The following is a 16,366-nucleotide window of genomic DNA, read 5'->3' as shown; positions in this document are numbered from 1 at the left end:
CTTCCAGAAAATCCCAGTCATTCAGGAGAAAGTCTACAAGCACATCATTGAAGGAAAAGGCCACTGGTGTAGAAAAAAGAAAGATGTATATGGGAGATGCAGAGGGTAAACACAACATGAACTTACAGCCCACATATATGAAAGTGGCTGTGCTTCACTGCCATTAGAAAAGCTGACAGCAGAGATATACTGTAGCATGTTAGCCTACCACGACCAGTTTTGGTCTCTTACTTCAACTGGTGCCTCCCAAGCTACTCTAATAATCACCCCACGATATTCCTAAGTATCACTGCTCTGCCCTCTGCTTAGTTCACTCTTTGCCAGACCATCAGCTTTCTTTAATTTCTCAGACACATTTCAGATGCTGTGAATCTCGGTAGCAGAGACCTCTAGACCATCCCTTGTAATTTAGGTTTCTCTGTTTGCTTACTTGAAGATGTGTTATAAAACACGCTGAAGTGTTCTTTTTTAATTAAGCAATGTAAAAAAGGAAACCATGCTATCAGAAATGCTTTAGTAAGTCTTGCAGTTAATCTCACACAAATGCTAATTATAAGGTCATAAAACCATTCTCCTCCCACTTAGGCTAAAATAGCCAAGTCTTACACATAACCAGGCACCTAAGAAGCAATTAATGCTTCTTCACTTACTTGTAGCCCATCCTCACCAACAACTGCTGCTTGAACCTAGCATGCTCTGGAAAAAGGCTGGCACAGGCTCAATGCACTCTCTGTTGCACTTAGGAATGATGACTATAATGCCAATTTAACTATTAAACACACACAAAAAAAGAAAGAGAGAGAGAGTGACAGAGAGCGATGGAGGCCGAGCCCCTTCACCAGCTCAGCAACTTTTTGAAATCACAGACATATCTTCCATCCATCAGTGCAGCCCACTGCTGCTTACACTCTTCACTTCTCAAGTGGCAGAATATTGAATCGTAGAATCACAGAATGGCTTAGTTTGGAAGGGAACCTTAAAGCCCAGCCAGTTCCAGCCCTCTGCTGTGTGCAGGACTGCCCCCCACCCGCTCAGCTGCCCAGGGCCCCATCCAACCTGGCCTTGAGCACCTCCAGGGATGGGGCACCACAGCTTCTGCAGGCAGCTGTGCCAGGGCCTCACTGCCCTCTGAGCAAAGAATTTCCACCTAATGTCTAACCAGAAATTCTTTATCCATGATGATGCATCTTGCATGCTTTGGGTGAGCTGTTCTGACATCTCCAACACCATGGAAACCTGGGGTTCTGGGGTATCCCACTGCCTCTCCTCTTTCTGCTGTTGAGGGTGAATCCAGACAGCGACTTCTACTAGCGCATCCACTCACAAGGATGGCACATACCCTGGCTGTCAGGGTAGAAGGGCCTTTTGTGTTCCCTCTGAAGTCTCTGAAGTGAAACACAGGCCATTATCACACTGAACACAAGGCCCTGAGCTGTGGTACTGCAGCTTCCATCTCCTGCTGCTGTACTCATTTCCAAAGAGTGCTCTCTGCTTGATCACTTCAAAACAACCACAAGCATTTTGTTCAGGGTGAGGCACCTGGACATACCTCTATAAAGACCTGAGTCCATCACCAGTACTACAGAGAGGAGAGACTACAACAGCCTCATGCATTTGCAGGTTTCCAGGTAGCTGCTTTTTAGGTATTCCTCACTCAGCATGCAGCTTCCTTACAGTGCTAAATCCTCAGTGAACATGAGAGGTCTGATCCTAGATGGCAACCTCAAGTCATACTAGGAGAGGTTCTGGTTGCATAAGAGGAAAAAATTCTCAGAAAGAGTAGTGATGCAGCGGCACAGACTGCCCAGGAAGGTGATGGAATCACTGTCATGGAGGTTCAAGAACTGTGTGGATGCAGCACTGAGGGACGTGGTCAGTGGGCATGGTGACATAGGCTGATGGTTGGATTTGAAGACCTCGGAGGTCTTTTCCAACTTTAATGATTCCATGATATTTTATGATAATTTGGGCAGTCAGACAGCTCAAAGTTTTTCTGACAAACCCAACAGTCCTAATCTTACTCTGCCCATGGCTAAGGTACAGAGCACAGGGTGCTTACAGGAAACAGCTCATTCTCTCCTTAGACCTGCACTTCTCCGCTGTTTAATTGCATCAGAACCCCCATCTGTTTTCATCTCTCCTGCTGATTTCATCTAAGTCTCTGCATCTGAGCTCTGCAGATGTGAGCTCCAGTTGCACAGCCATCCCAAAATGCAGTTCAGTTCCACCCACCATCCATCCCTTCCTGATCGCTACTGAAGCATCAGCTCAAGTCACTTTTCTGTGGGGGCAGTTTCTGTCATGCAGATATATCATGGATGTGTGTCTATACAAAGGCTTTCCCCAGGGAAAACACCACAGGATTATTCAGGATAGAATGAACAGTCTGTGCTTGCCCTGAAAAACAGGAGTGGTGTCAAATTGCACCAGGGGAGGTTTGGTTTGGATAGGAGGAAAAATTTCTTCTCAGAAAGAGCAGTGAGGCACGGGCTGACCAGGGGGGTGGTGGAGTCACCGGCCCTGGAGGTGCTCAAGAACCGTGTGGATGTGGCACTGAGGGACAGGCATGGTGGGATGGGCTGCTGGTTGGGGGTAGTGACCCCAGAGGTCTTTTCCAACAATAACGATTCTGTGATTCTATGGTAGTACCTGGTTCTCAGCAACCTGAAACAAGAAACAAAGGCACACCAGCTGAGAAACAATCTTCTTTCTGTATAAAGGAAACAGGTTTTTTTGGTGTTTTTTGGTGTTTTTTTTTTTTTTTGAGTTTTTTTTTCTTTCCCCCATTTCTGTCTGTGCTACTCTTTAAATGAATCCTCTGTAGACAGTTAGTTGGATCCTATGAAACAAGAAGGCTACACTTGGCACCTGCTGTGTTACAGACTGTGCCTGTGAAATCAAATTTACAAGGACAAGACCAGGGAGAATGGCAAATAGCAAAGAGCTGCAGAAATGATGTATTTGCCTATATTATATTAATAATTTGTCATTAAAAAATAAAAAAATAAAAAAATAAACAAGCTAAGACTGACATGCAGTTAGCAGAGAACATCCTCTTCAGTGCGTCTTCAGTGCTAGACCTGGGCTCTTTGCAAAATCAGCTTTTTGGGAGAATGGCTTTCTCTATTGCATGTTGCCAACACACAAGGAACAAAACCTGGCTGAATTGCAAGCACTACCACCCCACTCATGAGCCTTAGACAGTGTCTGTGAAAAAAAGGTTATGTTCTGACTGCCAGGTGGGACACCAATGCAGCTTCAGTCCACCAGACTAGAACCCACCCACATGGCTAATTCGTACATATAGAAATATTACAACCCTATGCATAAAGAAGAGCGAGGACCACTGGCTGTCTGCTGTTGGGCTCCCAGAGGTAGAGAAGAAAGCCCACTACTGACTGAACATTTTGTTGGAAAGGAAGAACTTCGTGTGGCTCTGCAGAAAGCTCCTCCAGGACTGCAGGGGAGCCAGCTCTTAACAAGGGTAGATAATGCAAGATGAGTGGAAATGATTTTAAATTGAAGGAGGAAAGATTTAGGTTGGATGTCAGTTCTTTACCAAGAGGGTGGTGAGATGCTGGAACAGGCTGCCCAGAGAGACTGTGGAAGCCCCGTCCCTGGAGATCTTCAAGGCCAGGTTGGATGGGGCCCTGGAGCAGCCTGATCTGGTATTAAATGTGAAGGCTGGCAGCCCTGCATGTGGCAGGGGTTTGGAGCCTGATGATCCTTCAGGTCCCTTCAAACCCAAGCCATTCTCAGATTCCACGACACACACAGAGTGCATGCACATGCTAAGGTGCATGGAAAAATCACTGGAGATGTTTAATAACCATGTGGACACGGCACTGAGGGACACTTAGTGGGCATGGTGGGGATGGGCTGACAGATGGATTTGGTGATCTCAGAGGTCTTAATAGTTCTATGACTCTGTGAAAATAGAACTGTGTTGGTGTGAATGACGCTTTTCCAATAAGAAAGCCTAGTTATCCATGCGGAGTGAGTGGGCAAGTGTACCAGGGGTCGATGACAGAGATGGTTTCAGAAAATGCTGCGTTTTAACAGCCTGATACTGCGAGGAAGCAACAGTGGCAACGTAAGAAACAAGTGGGGTGTACAGAAATTAATTCTTAGAGAAGTGGCACCGTGTGGCCTCACAGCGCCGGGGGCCGCCCTGACGGTGGCAGCGGCGGGCGCGCGCCACCTGCCGGCGGGCGCGCGGCGGCGGCGCGGCCACGTGGCGCCGCCCGGCCGGGGGCGCGCCAGCGTGAACGCGCTTTCCCGCGCCCGCCTTCCTTCGCCCCCATCCCCCGCTCCGTTCCCGCCCCCCGCCCGCAGCCCGCAGCCCGCAGCCCTCCTCCCGGATCCCCGCGCTGCCGCCCGGCCCAGCGGGGAGGGGGCTGGGACCGCTCCCGAGGCGTGGCCTCGTAGGGAGGCCGCGGGGAACGGAAAGTGCCCCCTTCTCCCCCCCGCCACCTCCCCCCACCGAAATCGCAATCCCAGAAGTTTTCCTCTCTTCCGGCCCAAAGTTCAAACCCGAGCGGTGGCCGCGGCGCACGGCGGGCTTCCACGCGTGCCGGACCTCGTATTTCCCCGCCCCACCCCTGCCTCTCTTTGTCTCAGCCACCAGCGATTCACACAATATCCGTCCTCCTCAGGCTGTAGCCGCTCAGGCTCCCAACTCAGCGCGTTTGTCCCAAACAACGAAGAGTTTATCCCTGGTGATGGTCGTGTTTGCTGCCTCGAACGTGGGGCCCTGCAGCATCTGCAGCAAGGTCGGCGTGGCCAGGGCAGCCCGGGCAGCGCTGGGCCCCGTGCCGCTCCACCTCGCTGCTACCAGGCCCTCCAGAAACCACTTTTTAGGGAAGGAGAGTGCTCTCTATCAAAACAAGTTCTGCAGAGCTCAGCCAAAGTAGACAAGGGATCAGCATGGGGAGCCTCAGCCAAGTAGGCTGTTTCCCACCAGCGCTATTCTGGCAGGGGACTTAAAGGTAATTTTTAAGCTTTAATCCAACACAACCAGAGAACCAGGGAATTAGCAGTGTCTGTACTCAAGCATTTGACTTGTTGGAAGTCTACAGGCAGGCAGTAGCCGTGTTCAAGCAGAGCCCTGATATCAGGAACTTCCAGGAAATAATTTCTCATCATATTCCATTTTTGAGATCCTTAACGCATGATTTCTTGTTTAAGTTCTGTCCTGTGTTACTACACAGCACAGGGTGCTGCCTGCCTACCTGCATTTGTCCCACAGCACAGCAGAGCAGATGGGTTCCTGGCTGCTCACCTCCATCTGGGGATGGCAGGAGCATGGTACCATGTCCCAGCACCACCTTCCATCCTTGGCACGCCCTGTGATGCCTGATGAAAGCACACAGCCACATGCAGCCAGCACCCATTAAAACGGTGCATGTTTGTTAGAGGTTTGCTGCTAAAGTAATGTAAATACATGCAGATGCATACCTTTGAAGCTCATAGTGCCTTTGGAACAAAGAACTGGAAATGTCTCATTGCTTCCAAGATACCAGTCTGTGGACAACTGTAGTTTATGGTCCCAGACAGTGACCAGTGGCAATATTCCTAGCAGACAGTCTTGTGGTCTGTTCAGAGTCCCCCAGACTGTGCTGTAACTACTGCAAAACTAACCTGGCAGTCAGGTTGCCTGCAGTTACCTCTGGCCTCACCACCAGCTGCTGGTTGGAGCCCTTCCACTGATCATAGAATAGAATCATACAATCATTAAAGTTGAAAAGGACTTCTAAGATCACCATGTCCTCCTGTCAGCACATTCCACCATGCCCACTGGCCACGTCCCTCAGTGCCACATCCACATGGTTCTTTAACACCTGCAGGGCCAGTGACTGCACCACCTCCCTGGGCAGCCTGTGCCGCTGCATTGCCACTATTTCTGGACAGAAATTATTCCTAAGATCCAACCTGAATGCCATGTCAAACACTGAAAAACACTGAAAATAACCCAGTATGTGCTTGGAGTACAGTAATCATCCCAGTCATTAGGATGTGCCTAAGCTTAGTACAAAGGTGGAAGGTGAAAACTAAGATGCGTTGTGCATGTAGCCCATCTGAAATTCTAGTACATGGTAATTTCCAAGAATTGAGTGTCATATCCACAGGGATATTAGCGTGGCTGTCTCCTATTTATCAATCAGTCAGTGGGAGTTCTGAGATCAAAAGAGACTTGCAGTCAAGTTCTTGCTCATATCCCCAAGGCATTGCTTGAAAAGGAGATTCAGCATGCACAAAAAAAACCCAACAAAACCCGCTTGTCTTCTGCTCTGATAACTGAAGAACGTATGCCAAAGCCATCATCTGCAGAATGAAATATTGATGGATAAGCCAAAGTTTCAGGCTTTCCAGGGAGATCTTCCATGAAGAGACTGCACTGATGGTACCTGAGGTGTCAGCAGTGGGGTGGAGGAGAGAGGGTGCATAGGAGGCAACACTGCATTACCAACAACTGTAGGAATCCTTAGGTTCCTGAGACCCCAAGGTGCTAGGGGTGAGCTGGGATAACCAGAATGCCCTGGTTGGTGGGTAGAAAATAGGTTACAAATGCAGCAGTGGTGTACATACTCTTTAAAACATGGTAGCAAAGAGTATTTTAAATGTACGTTTTCCTCAGCAGCCTTTGGTAGATGAACAGGTTTAGGACTCAGACAGCACCACCACCCTCTACACCAAGCACACACCTGTTAGTGTGAAGGGGGAAGGGTATCTGACTTGCATTGCTTAGGAAGTGCTGTCAGTATTGTGTACAGCTCAGCCAAGTTTGTGGCAGACCTTGCAGCCCAACCAAATGCCAGAATACATGACCTAATGGGTTTTGCAGTGTATATAGTCTCATATTTTATTTGGTGATGAATACTTGCCATAAAGTACATGTGGAGACAAAGAGAATAAAGCAAGAGTGGTATTTGTGTTGTTTGCCAAGAGTAATACCGCAATATTTGTTTATGTAGTTAGCCAAAAATACCAAGTATCACAATAAACAGGCATTAGGCCAAATTTATCTGTCACTGACACCGTCTGCTCAGCTGATCCTTGCTGAAAACAGCATTTGGTCTTCTATTTTAAGTATTTAAAACAGTGCAGGGCAACACTTTCTGATTTCTACATCAAGCATCCTTTGCGTGCACGCAGGTGATACATTACATGTACACACCTCACTCTTTCGGGATTCCGTTTCAGACAGTGACACAGAACCAGAGCCAGCTCTAATTAAAGTGAACAAGGAAGCATAACCAGTACCTAAAGTGAGCACATTCACCAACACGAGGAAATCAAAGTGACATAACAGCAGTAGGAAGTTACTTTCACTGTTCTCCATCTTCCCTGGGATCAGCCAGCCCTGTCAACCACATTATAAATGAGCCGTGTGATACAGACATATTTTAAGCTCATTTACCTTGATTTGCTCTTTCATCTTTTTTTTTGCTTTATTTTATTTTATTTTATTTTATTTTATTTTATTTTATTTTATTTTATTTTATTTTATTTTATTTTATTTTATTTTATTTTATTTTATTTCATTTTATTTTATTTTATTTTATTTATTTTTTCCCAGCAGAGGGGAGGGATGATTTCAAGTCAACGTGCTGAGCAACTCTGGAACCACACAGAAATGTTGTGACCAGACATTGCCTACAGTGAGGTCTCACGTGAAGTACTACCATTCTTTTGGGACAAGCAGTTTTACACCTGCCCCAGCTCAAAAATTACAAGGGGCAGGAGGAACGAGTAGTGTTAACGACTGTAAATAAGGCCAGTGCATTTCAGATCAGATCCTGGTTGAATATGAGACAGTGAAGGTGAAAGAAAATTTTTTCTTTGCAGAAAGAAATGAGGGAAAACCTGAATAGCAAGCAATGGAATAATCACATCTGGCACATAGCTGTGTGCTGTAGAGAGTGAAGTGATCTGAAGGGCCGTAGTTAAGCAGCAGTGACGTCAGGCCCACTGCTGCTGAAGTCAGTGGAGGCACTGCTCCTGACTTTACTGTGATAACATTCACGCACCTCCAAGTTTGAAGGACAAGTGCCGGATGTCTGCGTGCTAATTACCTTGGAAAAACGTCCTCGACTTCGAGGACTTTGAACAAGCTTTGCCAGCCTGCTCCAGCTGGGGTTCCAGACATTTTACTTACAGCATGCAGTCGTCACTGGGCAAGATGACTGTGAGAAAATGAGGCAGACAGTGGAACACAGCTTAGTTGTATTTATGTGAAATGAGTGTTTCTCACTGATGCTGAGTAATATTTTCTCACGCTGCAAGTTCTGGCAGCAACAGTGCTAATCAACAGGAGAAAGAGCACTCAATCTGGCCACAAACAAAGGCTGCTGAGTTTCATTATATCTGAAAGGGAATTTCAAGGGAGACTTCTGGAGTCCAGATGAACTCTTGAAGAGATGGGAATCCCTCTGCTTCTCCTGAAGATTTATTCCTGAAAGTAATCACTTTCCCTTTTCAGACGTGTACTTTACACATGGCACACGCCTCCCTCTCCAGGCTTTGCTGTCAGCTTGTCCTTTTCACCAAGAACAACTCAGCCTTCCCTAGAAAATATTTGAGCTTGAAGCCTTAAAATCCATTCCTCTCCCAGTTCCTTGTCACATATTTTCCAATACTCATAAGCTATAAATAGAGACAGATGGAGAGAGAAAAATAAAGACACTCATTCCCTTGCAAACTTTAGGGCCAGAAGAACTTTCTGGCAGGAAGTAATGGAAGAATGATAACTATTTTGATTCTAAAAACTTTTGAGTTGTTCCTCCTAAGTAGGGCCAGCTGATGTGTAAGGCAGTCAGCTATTTTAGTACTGTCATGGAGTTGGCCAAGGAGTTGCTGAAATGCTAATTCCTTCTGACAGAAGCCCTGTAAGTCAACTTTAGACAATTACCTCTGGAGCTTCGCAAAAGACAGACCTCAACCATGGCAAATTTTGTGTACATACAGGAAGACACAAAGAAGGTGACTGTAACTTGAATATTGCCAACTCCAGGGATGCATAAGGGCTGCTGGAGACAAGTTTTCAAAAGGCCATTTCTAGATACTCGCAGTCTGGAGGAGACTTGTTTTGAAAACGTGCTGCAGGGATGGTTCTACGGAGCTGGTTTTGTCCTCAGGAGCCATCTCCATCTCTGGCTGGCCTTCTGATAGTGCAGATTTCTGGTCTTCATCAAATTTCAATGAAGAAAACAGAACTTTTCCAAGCATGTATGGTTGACCATATTTTAAATATCAAAACTGCTGTATGAGATGAATTACAATTATCTTAGATTATATGTAGATTATTTTAGATTATCACAGTATCACAGTCTCGTGCGGGTTGGAAGGGACCTTAGAGATCATCATATGTAGTTTACACACAATTTAAATCATATGCAACTCTGTTCTGATGCAAACCTCTTCCTTGGAAGTAGCAGTTAAACAGACATGCAGACAAGCCACTAAGCCTACATTACTGCTAATTGCTTTCACTTTACCTATTTATTTTGTACTGATAAAACAAGCAACTTAAATGTGAAGGATGAAATGCAAGGCTTTTGTTCTGTCAGCCAAGACCACCGTACTGTTTAGTCATCATATCTTCCTAGCTTGGTGAAGACAAAATATGACAGCCTTAGAAATAGGTCATTTGCCAGAATGAGTTAGCACTGTACCTGTAAAGACGATAACTGCTGATGCAATTGATTGTTTCTTCTTTGGAAAGGAAATGAGAATCAGTCCCTACTTTTACCAAAAGAAACTATAAATTCTATGGCTTACTGATACATCCTATGAGTCTTTCAGAGCTGCCAGAGAGTAGCTTAGAACTGTATAAGTGTGAGCCTAAACATGCTGAAGGCTGCATGCACCCATCTACTTCTAAATTAGAGCAGCAATTGTGCGTGCAAAAAGTGTATTTACACAATTAGGCAGCTGGTTAACCTGGAATGAGTGTCTGTCTCTGTCTACAAGTCTTCTGTTAACCTGTTACTCCCTGAATTGCTTGACGTGTGATGTGACTGCTGTCTCTGTTGTTACTGCCCAGACTGCCTGTGTCTCTCATCCTGTACTCTTATAAAATGCTACAATTCCTTCCACCAGCAGATGTCTCTCAGGCTGTGCAGAAGTGCAGTCTTAAAGCATGTGTGGTAGGACAGAAAAGAAATGGAACAGCTACAAGCTGTGCTACAATTCCAGGATGTGACATACTTAAATTTTAATGAATGCGCTTCAGCAGCCTGACTGCTCCACAAGAAAACTGTTAGGGCAAAGCCTCGTTCCATGCATCTCACTCTCTACACTAAACGTTGAATAACTCTCACTGTTTAGCATAAGTGTTCCTTTGCTCCTTGAATAGCTGCCACCACTTGTTTGCAAGATGCTTCAGGATTGCTTTCGGCCATACAAGTGAAAATCTAGACTGTTTTCAAGGGCTGACAGGGATACCTCAGTGTTGCATAGAGTGTACTGCTTTATCAGTACGACTACCCGTGTGCCAGAGAAGGTTGAAAATCACAGCAGTAATGTACTTTTGGATGCACTCTAGGAAGAGCCCAGATGGTGGCAGGAAACACAGAAAACAGGGCAGAAAAGAGTTCAGAAACAATCCAGTTGTGGGGTTGTTTTTTTTGTTTGTTTGTTTGTTTTGGTTTTTTTCTTTTAACATGATATTTTCAAATAGAAAAAATAAAAACATAATCAAGGCTGCACGTGCAGAAAGTATGGCGATGCAGAGCTTGCTAGGCAAAATGCTTTGCTCACACAACAGACCAAGCTGCAGACCCTCAACAACATCAGTAGACAACAGTTGAGTTTCTGGTGAGGGACTGCTCAGCTGTGAGGCTGAGCAATGAAAGGCAGGAGTTCATCCTGCAAGTGGGCCATTACTCCACTGCTCTACTGGCAGGATAATCAAGGTGTTTGCTCTCCCTTATCAGGGTGTGAGCCATGAAACACAAAAACTGTACACTCCTGTGCTCCTGTGATCTTCAGGTTCACATCTGCCTCAGCTGACATCGGGACAACTCCTCCCTTCTTAGATCAAGCATGCGGTGCATTTACAGGCTCATTACTTCCACATTCTTTCTGTACCTTTCTCCCATACTTTGCAGGATGTCAATGTTGCTTACATTCCGCTCTATGTTGCTAGAGCCCCTGAGACTGAGTGTCTCACAGGCAAAGTCATTTCATTATTTTTAAAAATAATTGCCATATTGTTACCTTGTAATGTGAATGTCAAAAGGAAGTAAGAAAAGGTGGAAAAACAGATTAATTTAGCAGGCAATTAAAAATCTACCAGTCAGAGTATGGACAAAGGATTGCTATAGCTTAACAAGCTACAGTTCATCAGTTGAAACATGTTTAACTAAGCAAGCCACAAATATAAAACAGAACAGGTTAATTCAACTATTTTTTTTTTGGTTAAAGGCTTTCTCAGATGATAATAGTGAGCAGAGAGGGAGCATAAAATGACAGCAGTGTGTTGTTGGAAGTTGCATGGCTTAATTTCTAGCAGAGAAAATTCAGAGAATGCTCGTTCCACAGGAGGAGGAAGACTTTAAAGGACACTCAGACATTCAGCTTCTGTCCATGTCACTGGGAATTGCGGATGTCATTTCCCACTGTGCTCTTTCTCTCTCCAAATCCCTATGAGAAACAAGATGTTCACAACAAAATGGGGCCAGGAATTGCTATGGCAGGGCCTATTCTCCAGCTGGATCCTCAGCACACCCATATGGGCTTGTAAATACATGTTGGAAAAGCCCTAAATGGAGCACTTACAAGACAGAATGCAACCGCTCAAAGAAGATTTCATGGCTGAGGAAATAAAGGCTTTAAAATGTGCCCAAACATGCACGTAGAGAAGAGGCTGTAATGGCTCCAGAGAACTGTCCTTCCTCTTTCCCTTCCCCAGATCACTTCTAAAAGCAGAGGCACATGCAAACCCAGAACACCTCTCACCTGACAGGGAGCCAAGGACGCTCAGTCCCTCACTGCATATGCTCAGCCAAGAATCTCTGAGCTGCCTTGCAAAATTGCACTCCCAAGGGGAACAAAACAAATGCTTTCAGCATCTTTCCAAGTATTCTCTGTTGTGTTCAGGCTAAATCTACAAATGAGCATAGATGTATCTAGAGCCTTCAGTTCACTGCCAATGCCTAATCAGACAGAGCTGGAAACACAATTTTGTTTTTTAATTTTTATTTTTTTAATTTCACTAATTGAGAAACATATTAAATGTTTTGGGAGTTTGGTTTTTTCTTGTTTGTTTGTTTTTTGTTTGTTGCCCATGGGAATGCCATCAGAGGGTGTTATCATCAAACCAAAGGAGATTTTGACCAAACTTTTTCATGGTTTATCTCTAACTCCATTGGCAAAAAGGTTTGGTTATAATAGCAAAACTGTTCATGTCAAGCTCTCCAGACAATTCAACAACAGCATTTGAGCAGTTTCACAGGTTACATTACACTGAGGTCACCAGATCCATCCATTTCATGCTGCATTTATTGGCTGTATGAAAGAGCATGCTTTTGTGTGAAAAAAAGCACACTGAACAGCAAAGCTTCTGCAGGCTCATCACAGCAGTATGATGTAAAATAATACAAGGAGAGGGTTGTCACAGTGTGGTAGTTCAGATTCACTAAACGGTGTACCAAAGAGTATGGTACTCTGGATGCAGGAGAGCCATGGAGGGTGACCACAGCCTTCCACTCTCTGTATCAAGGCCAGCCTTTGTGCTCAGATAATGCTAAACACAACAGAGTGGCTTCCAGCCTTTACTCCACTGGGAGCTGGCTCCCACGTTTTATGGTCATTCAGATCACACAAACCTGAATGCCCCTTGAGAGGAGTACCATGGTCTGAAGAAGAGGACACATTATAGATGCACCTCCTGGTTGTCAAGACTTACTGAGATAGAAGCTTAGAACTGCATCCGCATCTCTTCCAACGCTAGTCCCATTTTGCTTTGTTTTTCAAAAGTTTGCCTTTCCAAATCACCAAGCAGAAAGCAGGTAAGGAAAAGGGCTTTCCACTTGCTTAGGATGCTGTGTTTTTATAAAATGAGAAGAAAAATGGCACAAGTTTGTGCAAGCCAAGAAAATGAGTACCCTCTATCTGTTAATAATACAGTGTGATAGGCTAAAACAGGTACTCCTAATATCAGCTTAACATTTGATGGGAAAATGGACAGGGCTAATATAAATAAGGCTCAACAATTCATTTTCTTCTACCTCATTTTTTGAGGCATTCCAATGTGATAATAATGCATATTTGCGTGTAGCTTACATCAGAAAAAATAAATAAATGGCTTTTATTACCAAACTATGGAAACACAAAACTCATTTGCAATCTGTCAAGGCAAGTAATCTTGCCAGATGACCTAAACCTGAACAGGTGAGGATCTTTGTCCCAGTATTTCAAAATACAGTATTATAGCAATTTTCAGAAGTTTGATGATTGGCTCTGAAATATTTTTGAGCCAAGAAGATGGATGTGCATTATGCACAAAGCAGATATTTGCTGAAAGTCTGGGTTGATCTGAAAGTGTGCTTTCTTGAAGAAAGGACAGCTTAAAATTTTCTGCTCATACCTGAGGACACTGACAGACTGCAATTGAGGCAATTTATGAAAAAAAATAAATAAATGAGTGGAAGCTTTGTTAAAGTCCAAAACTTAACTTTGGAAAAATCAGTTTTTAAAAAAACAAAATCCTTTTTTTTTTTTTTTTTTAGGAGGAAAATATTCATTGGTTTTCTATGCTGCCCAGAGTTAACAATAATTTCCACCAGTATAGCTTTCTTGCAAAAAGAGATTTCCTTTCTGTCAAACCCATTTTCAGCTGGAAAAAAGCCTCAACAGAATAACCATGCTCAACAATAAAAGTAATAATTCATGCATCTAGAATATGCTTTCAGCTCTGCTCCTGAAAGCATTCTACAAATAACAGGCTGACTGCACAGAAGCAAAAGAATTGCTTCTATTTTATAAGAGAGGAAACACTAACAAGGCAAGGGCCCACTTTTCAGAAGCAAACTCAAAACGCTGCTGCTACAGTACAGGGTCAGCACAAAGGTCTCTCTAGCCCAGTAGCCTTTTGTTGGAATGGTAGGGGAAATGCCATGGTCATGGAAGGTGGGTTGTCTAGGGTAAAGCTAATTCTTCACGCTCCAGATGTGCAGATCTCTCTAAATTCCCAAATGGAAGAACCTCAGCTGCGTAATTTTTGCTAGCAGGATACTGTCTGCATCCATTCCTGGCTAGCTGGGGCTGCCAAGAGTGGATGCCAAGAGAAATAGCTGAGAACAGGTCAAGCATGCACTGTGTAATGCACCCATAATATTCTCCCTGACAGTACATGATGGGGCTTACCTGAATCAGAACTGGTATTTAATTGATTCCCATTTCTGGCATGCACAACTACCTCTGATCATGCAATCCACAGCTTAATTATACACTGCACAAGAAAGCTATAGTCTTTTCTGTTTGTTTGCTCCAAGTCCATCGCCTGCAGTTTTGCTTACAGTTGCCTTGCTGCTTCTCTAGGAAGAAAAGCTTCCCTGTGCACCTGCTCACATAGGATTTTGCAGACCTTTGTGGTAGCCCATATTCTCCTCTCTTCTCCAACATTCTTGACTTACTGAGTCAGGAGTCTCTGTGCAAATGACATTCCATAATTTGCTTGCATTTTCAGCATTAATAACAGATCTGGTAGCCTCACCAGTTTGATACCCGTGGAGAAGCTCCATACTGCCCACCATAGGACCACCTGACATGACTACTTTACTGCATGACAAGAAGCAAGGATGCATTTCACTAAGAGTATTCTGTTCAATGCACTATTTCTCTGATTGTAATGAACTGCTCAAACATTATTCCACTCTCCTCAACATCATTTCAGCCTGGTTCTTAACACTACAGGGCTAAAAATAATAATAAATCAGTACTGTTTAAACATATCATAAACACATCTCGTTAATAACTTGAAATGCCTGGTCGTGTTCTTGTAGTTCATGCTGTGAATATATCCCCGGGGCTCTTATCCAGCTTGACCACCTTAATCCTTGTTTTTCCTTACAGCACTGATGATCTGGTTTCATAGATATCCATATAGACCAGCCACAGGCTCAGAAGTGTAGCCTCTGCTCTTGGGTAAGCAACTGTAAGGTTGCACTAGTGCAGAGAACCATACAGCCGGTTCATGATAGCAGCCTGAGTTTTCTCTTCTTGCTGTGCTAAAAGCATTCTGCATAGCATCTCCAGGAGTTATTCCCTTTTTTTGACTCCTGGTGTGCTTTCAGCTGAAGCTGATTTGTGTTGTACTCTGGTCAGCTTGCCATCTGAGGACAAAAACACATACTTAGCAATAATATAATTTTATAAACAACTTCTCTCCATGCAAATCAAGTTCTCTCAGTAGCAATGATGGGTTTCTTCTCTGTGTTTCTTAAGAGTGGGCTTTTAGCACTTAGAGAATTTAGTTGCTATTTGGTAAACACTTCAGCATTTGGCATCTGTGGGAGCTACTTTTCTTTCTTTTTTTTTAAAAGATCCTTCATGTTTCATCTTCTTCTGAACTTCTGAACTGATTATGATTCCTGCCAAACTTACCCACATTCAGTCTGAAATAAGCAAAAGCTTTAGGTAAAGATTAGGGAATGAAAAAGCAACTGATATATTTATTTCAAAGGAATTATTCTTTTGGCAAGACAGTTCTAACCGAAAGACAGCTATGAGACATCTGAATTATGCTTGGAGAAGGCTCCACATGAATCTAATTGATCCTGAACTTTTTAATCCAGAAGGTGAAGTATAAAAGTAAAGCATATGTGTGCTAGCTAAAGGGGAAGCTACCCTAATTATAGGAATGCAAATCTCAGGGAACATGAAGTCTAAATTATCAGACTGGTGTCTAAACTCACCACTGGTGAGGTCTGCAACGAGCTAAACATATCATGTGGAGTTACCTCTCCTCCTCTTCAGCTGCTATACTGAATTAAAAGGACCTAAAAATATATGGGGTAATTGGATTGAAGCCAAAGAATGTCTCAACTAACGAAACAGCAGCTGCTTAGAAAAATAGGAAGCCTTACTAAGCTTCATATTTGTCTTTCACTTAATTTGGAAAAGCTCAAAGCCTATCTCCTGCTGCTTTAAACTTTTATATACTAGAATGCAAACATCAAGGAAAAATCACCTTACTTGCTGGACAACTCACTGTGGGAGAGTCAGAACCAAGATCTGGTGCAAGATAAGTGGCTCATAAGACAACAAATTTTCATTTTAACAAGGTTTGAACCACAGAAGTCCATACTGTGAGGGGGAGTTGCTATGAGAGTGTACTCTCCTGAATACAACACTAACTTTT

The sequence above is a fragment of the Coturnix japonica genome, chromosome Z (genome assembly GCF_054131305.1).
Source record: "Coturnix japonica strain WE chromosome Z, WE-NBRP24, whole genome shotgun sequence".
NCBI lineage: Eukaryota > Metazoa > Chordata > Aves > Galliformes > Phasianidae > Coturnix > Coturnix japonica.
The sequence above is the reverse complement of the archived record's forward strand: the minus strand, read 5'-3'. Positions refer to the sequence as shown.